This window comes from Glycine max, chromosome 19, assembly GCF_000004515.6.
Source record: "Glycine max cultivar Williams 82 chromosome 19, Glycine_max_v4.0, whole genome shotgun sequence".
NCBI classification, from domain to species: Eukaryota; Viridiplantae; Streptophyta; class Magnoliopsida; order Fabales; family Fabaceae; genus Glycine; species Glycine max.
In genome coordinates this window covers 44147451-44154277 of record NC_038255.2, presented here as the reverse complement: position 1 = coordinate 44154277, position 6827 = coordinate 44147451, and the positions used below count along the sequence as shown (strand labels likewise).

General features: G+C 32.5%; 1 long non-coding RNA gene across 1 annotated transcript; it reads right to left on the bottom strand.

Annotated features, from left to right (window-relative positions):
* Positions 1–993: 993 nt before the first annotated feature.
* On the bottom strand, positions 994–3927 carry LOC100795657 (uncharacterized). The gene is made up of 7 exons (XR_001386390.3): positions 3858–3927; positions 3662–3733; positions 3432–3571; positions 3240–3328; positions 2916–3100; positions 2377–2835; positions 994–1498 (listed from the first exon to the last, which is right to left on the bottom strand). It is a non-coding gene; the product is annotated as an uncharacterized lncRNA (long non-coding RNA).
* Positions 3928–6827: the final 2900 nt, after the last annotated feature.

Below are 6827 nucleotides of genomic sequence, written 5' to 3'. Positions count from 1 at the left end.
AATTTTGTGAACAATATTTTACATGTATCATTAGTCAAGAATTATTATTATTTTAATTATAAAAATTTATAAATTAAAATACATATTTAATATTTAATTTTACGTGTATTTACTTTTATCATAAAATTTTATATTAATATAAATCAATAAATTATTTATATAAATATTTGTTCTTATAATATTATAATTTTTTTAAAAAAATACATAAATTAATATATTGATTATTTTAAAAAATTATGTAATTTGTAAAATTACGTAAATTTAAAATAATATTTAAATAACCTGAAAAATTAAAGTTATTACTTTTTATAATTAAAATAAAAAATTTATTATTTAAAGTAAGATAAAGACTGCATTTCGGCTTGAGGACATTAGGACATTGATGATAACGTGACTTGAGGAGCCGAGAATGACGTGTGTGTCTCAGGATTATGATTTATGAATGGACGAATTCATTAGCATGCCCATCTTAGAAACTATTGGTATTAAATGAAATTGCTTAACATGTACATAAATTGTACCCTCAATAATTGAGACAAATCATTTCAGACTTTCCATTTCAACACTCTCCTCCACAGATGCATGCCAGAAATTATTGACACAATAGAGATCCTCCACAAACAATAAAAACAACGAAAATGGGCAGTTCCTTATAAAACTTCTATTTTTTTTATTAATATCATTAAAAAGTGATAAAGATTGAGATCTTCCATAGTTGATTTTTTAACTAAAGACTAAATGCGTAAAGTAAGGACGTAGTTTGTGGAATCTTGGTAGCTTCTACAACAACATCAATAACAAAGGTGTTATCCACTAGATAAGATCGACTAAACGAATCAAAAAACGTAGACGAATCAAAATACGTCATTTGACTAAGTTAAAGATCAAATCTTCATAGTTATTGTACGGAAAGTTAAACAAGCTGAACATCCAAGACACCAAAAATACCACTTTACACTTGAACATTAACAAAAATTACACGGCATAAAGCAATATGGAACACCCCCGTGCTGATTTCTGAAATAAGTAAACCGTAAACTCATAATAAAACTGATACACACTGCTGAGACAACATAGTGTTCAAACAACAAAAAATGTGTGTAGTAGGTCCAATGAGAGATCTAACTACAGAAAGCTAGATTATATCACATTATGTCACACATGCAATTATTCTTACCAAATGTAAAATTGAGAAGAATACTTTCATTATCATCAAAGGCTTCACTCAAAAACTTACTTGAAAGAAACAAGTGCTAATGGCTACAAGCACATGCTCTATTGTGCATTAGATGCATAGAAATATCACAAGAAGGTTATAACTAATCCTCAGAATTAAGTTTCAGCTCCTTACTCCTTTATTTGAATTGATATCTTTGATAAGCTTGCTTAATTCATCCAACTCGTCCATGTCCAGTTCGCCATCAACATCGTCAGTATCGTCAACATCAGCACTAGCTATTGAGGTGCCAGGACCATCTTCGGTAGCATTACCATTCGCCTAAGTTGAACCCGACAATTAGCAAATTGAAATATACAGTAAATAAATAAAGATGCAGCACCCAAATAGTTCAAACGCATATTTTAGCTGTGCATTCAATACAGCAAAAAATGCGAGATAAGAGAACAAGGCCCAGAAGTCACAACCCACCCCTAAAAATGGTCATCCTCTATATATGTTTCAAAAGGCATATTGCTAATAGTACAACAACAACTGTTCTGAATGGAGAAGAAAGAAGGCTTCCACTGGTTATAATTCATGACATGGCTCCATGACCAAAGGGAAACACATTCATCCCTGGATTCTTTCCAGCAGGCCATATTATGTGTAGCAACCTAAATGCAAATAATAATGAAAGTACAGTTTTTGGTTCAAGTCCAAGTACTTTATATTTTTATACTTGGGAACTCATTACAGATACATTATATTCCATTTCAATGTGTTCTGAAACAAGAATAAGTAGTTTACCATCTGCAAAAGCAAATTGCTGGTCTTCCTGGGTTTTTTAAGGCAATTCAGATCTAACCTTGGTTATTAGTATTAGATTTGTATGATTGGAGAGGCATGTTGTCTATGCTGCTTGTGTTTGTAGTGGGGTCATGAAAGTGGCCGAGCCACACCCCACCATAACCCAAGTTCCAACTTCCAATATAACCCCCAAAAAAACAAAGATTATATAAATGACACAAACAAGCATGCCAGCTTGGAAATTGAAGAAGTTAAATCTCAAACATCATTTTCTCTAACTAACAGATTGAATTCCAAGCATAATATGCCTCACATTTACATTCACCTGGCTGCTTCTAAGTTGTAACTATATCCATGAAATAGGCAAGGAAACCAAATTATGCAGAGAAATAAGTGAAGAAAAAACTAACATTCTGTTCAGTGTTGCCAGATTCAGATTCTGGTTCTCTTTGGTACTTGTCATATGCTTCATCATCATCCACAAAACAAGCTAGCATCTGACAAAAATAGCTCGTGACCAATGCAAATGGGAATGGAAACATGACATGATTAGTGACAGACAACTAACTTAAAGGTCATCAGCCTTCATAACCAACTGTGATCCTTCCATTAAAACACATTCAAGAATGTGCAGCATGTACTTTTTCTTTTGAGTAATAAAACTCATTCATGTGTGAACTGTGAACCGTAAGACAAAGATTGGCCTCTCTCTGCCTGTTGTGCAGCAAGATTGCATACCTCATGCGAACATTCTTAGCCCTCTCTGCCTGTTGTGCACCAAGATTGGCCTCTCTCTCTTCCATTTTCTTTTTCTTCCATTGCATGAATAATTCAGGAGTCATAGGAGTTGTAGTTGTCACTTTGGCACGCTGAATCATGATAAAATATTCTTTTAGGTAACCTAATGCAATATTATCAAGTGTAGCTCGATGTAGAAAAACACTTTCACCTGATTTTCAATCTCCTCCTCTATTGTTATTTTTTCACTTTCCTCCTCTAATAGAGCCTTCATTTGAGATTTCAAAACATATCCAAGGGGAAGGGCATGTCTATAGTGGCAATTCTTACTGCCATTGGGGCAGACCCAGAACCAACCATATTGCTTCTTCTCCACTGTGTCCAAAAAGTACAGACCTGAATAGGGTACACAACCAGCAAGATAACAGTCACTTTGAGTTGCACAAGTCAAACAGCAAATATGATTCAAAAACAATGCACTATCATCAAACAAATATCCAAAAGACATCATGACAAATCAAATGAAACAACTTACCATGTCAGTTGGTTTGTTCTGATTATACTCGGTTTTCTTAGACTCTACAACCTTCTCCAAGGTGTCTTGATCCCAATCCTCCATTGTTTCTGACAAAAAGAGAGCCAACCAAAAGTTAGAACAACAGAAAGCCATGAAAGCCAAAACAAGAAGCAAGCAAATGAATGTCCCTCTTGAACTATAATTCAATACCCTCGTCACACTTATCACTATAAAGGTCAATTTTTCCCCTTTCCTCTGAACATTCAAATCATGGGAGAACTTGCACTTGAAGCCCTTGGTACACTGCCCCACTTTGAAAAACTCACACAATATGGACTTAGGATCAACACCTGCTCAAATCACTCACATATCAGTTCCCTGCAACACTGAATACACAAACAAGCCCACAATGATACTGAGACGATATTAGCGAGTGGCACCTTAGGCTGACTAACAGCAATTTTGAACAAATCATTTAACTCCTTGTCCTTGGCCTTCTCTTCCTTCTTTTTCTGCCACCATCATTTCAACAAATCAGCATTATTAGTATATCTTAGAAAGTCAAACACAGATCATCGATGATGATCAATGATTAAAGTTGTAATTAAGCAGTAGAGTTAAAAGTGATTTTGGGACCTTTGCAGTGAGTTTTGAAGGGTCGAGTTTAGGTTGCACGTATTGCTTGAGGTTCTGGACGTATTTCTGGACATTTTTGCTCCTGTTCTTGTTTTTGAGACCGAAGGTTTTGTCTTCAACGATCTTCTGCTTCTTCACAAGATCAGCTTTTGATTGCTGCTTCGGCGGCATTAAAGATTGGGAGTGAAGAGGTGGCAGAAATTAGGGGACAGTGTTGTTGTGTTATGCGACGACAGGAGACAATGCGGTTGCCGGGAACAGGTTGTCCGGTTAGGGTTTAAACCAGAGGAGTCAACACTCCAAATTTTAAATTATCCAGATGCGTTCCCTTACTCTTCTGAGCTCTACACAGCATCAATTACCATCGGTTGCTATTGGTCCAACAGCATTCTTATTAGCCCCACCCACATTTTTAAATTTTCAAAATTACCTTTTCTCACGTTGTACAAATGAGGTAGGAAAAAAATTATAACGAAAACATGATTGTGCAAATTCATTTTTGCACAAAATGAAGTCCGTTTTATTGAATATTAAAAAGGAATCGTATTTCTGTTGAGGACCTTAGCGACACCCCAACCCAAACAACACCCCACACCAACAGCACCTCCGCTTCACCACGACGCTGGCGCGCTGCTAGCACCACCGCCATTTCATCAAATTTATGAATTATAAAATCCATGTAGCAATCTTTTTCATTCTCGTCAAAATCATGCATTCTTTTTTCAAAATTATTGGGATGAATGGAAATAAAAAGAGTGAATTAAAATAAAGTCAAAATTAAAGGTCTTTAGTTAAAGAAATTTAAAAAATAAAAAAAATGACAAAAATAAACAAAGATAGGTAAAAAATAACACAGTGTGACTCACTATTTTTTTAAAAAAAAAATCGATCATTTTTTTTTTCTCTTACTAAACAAGCCCTATCCTCTCTCTTCTTGCAATTTCTCTCCTACCAAATAAATTGTAAAGGATTTTTTTTAAGACTATTGTGCACGTTGAGCTTATGACTATCTTATGGATCTTCAATTGGCCATTTTAAGAGGCTTCCATAATATCATAGTGGAATCTAATTCTAAAAGTGCTATTCAGTTTTTGAATAGACTGTCTTCTGAATCATCCCATCACCAATTTAGTTCACAACATTTGACATGTTTGTTCTTCTGTGCATTCTTTGATTTGGCAATATGTCACCAGTGAAGTAAATGCAGCTGTTGGTGTAATGGCTAATTAGGCTAAAATTTTGCTTATTGATTACACTGTTTGAGGTTCCTCCTACTTTTTCACAATTAGTTTTAATAATTGGTTTTTCAGCTATTGCTTGTGTTAGATAATCTCTTTGTTTTATGTCCCGTTAGTAGCCCTTCCAGAATTTTTTTAAAAAGAAAAATGTAAACCCCAACCCAAAGATTATTACTTATATGCCAAACTACAATCACTATCTTTTTTTTTAAAAATCGATCATTTTACAACTGTCACACATTGTTGTTGTGTAGTCATTCATTCTAATGGAAACATGTCTAGTATAATGATATTTCACATTTATATCAACTTCACATGTAAGTCATATTAAGCTACATATTAGCTCCAATAACTAAAAACATATAAAGATTTACAAGCACTCGTCACAATTATTTTAAGATGGAAGCATTCAACACTTCATATTTATAACATGGTCATGATTTCAACACCAAATTCAATTATTCGATTTCAACACCACATTTTTACTTGAATAAAAAAAAGCCAAAATTAAGATGTTTTTTTCTTTTTTTTTCTTCACTCCTTTTCACTCCAACCAAATGAAGAGTAAAGTTGTGTTTGATAAGGGGAGAAGAAACAAATGAAGGAGAAATAGGTAGGTGAAAAGAGAAATATGTGAGAAATAAAGAAAAATAAAAGTCATTTGGTAAAAGAGGAATATAATTAAAATTATCTAATATAAGGCAACACGATGCACTACAGGTAGACACGTTTATAAAAAAAAGTAAGGGAGAATGAAAGCTTTTAGCTGTGGGACTCATTATTTTTTTGAATTTTTTTCATTGCTACCAAATCACTCAAGATCATCAGACTTTTTCGCCTCTCTTTGCTCCTTATCTTGTTTTTTTAAAGAAATTTCAGTTATTTTTATTTTTTTAATATTTTTTATTAGTTAAAAAAATTATTTGATATTGATAAACAAGTTTTTTTAATAGATTTGAAGACTATATTCAACAAAATATTTAAGCTAACTAAAAAAACTTATTTAATTATTCAATAAATAATTTGTTATCAACAATTTTTAACATTTTTTTTGAAATGATACTTAAAATAATATTTTTTAAAATGTTATTTTTGATTTTTTATATTTTTATCCTTATTATATTTATTTAACTTTCTATCCTTTTAACATAAATAATAATTTTATCATTTTATATTTTCAATTACTTTAATAATTAATTTTATCAAAAATTATATTTTAATCATCTAACTTTTCAGCTTTCTTTTATGCTACTTACTTCTCAGTTTCCAGGTAACTTTATAATTAATTTTGCATAACATAACCTTAAATAAAATTATTTTCAAATCGATGTTATATTATTGGTTTGTGGCCCAACGAACCGTATCCAAATCGATGATAAAATACTGTGTTTTATTTAATGAGACTGAGCTATAACTTTGAGTGAGAGTGCTTTGTTTGGTTCAGGACAATAGGAGAAAAGTTTTGTACTAACATGAGACTCAGATCTTTTATATTCTGCCTTAATTGAAAGAAAATTATTTTATTTTTTATCATCTTTATTTTGATCCTGTCTGAATCTAACACACCCACATTTTCAGTGTATCGTTTTTAAGGAAAATAGCAAATGTGTGTTTTAGTGTTTACCATGGTCGATAATTTTCCTGCACAAAAAGGCAAAGTTATAAAATATCGGGTGGGGGTAAAAGTAAGAGGACTTTGTGGGTACGATAATGTTGAAAAAACATGCTCCTT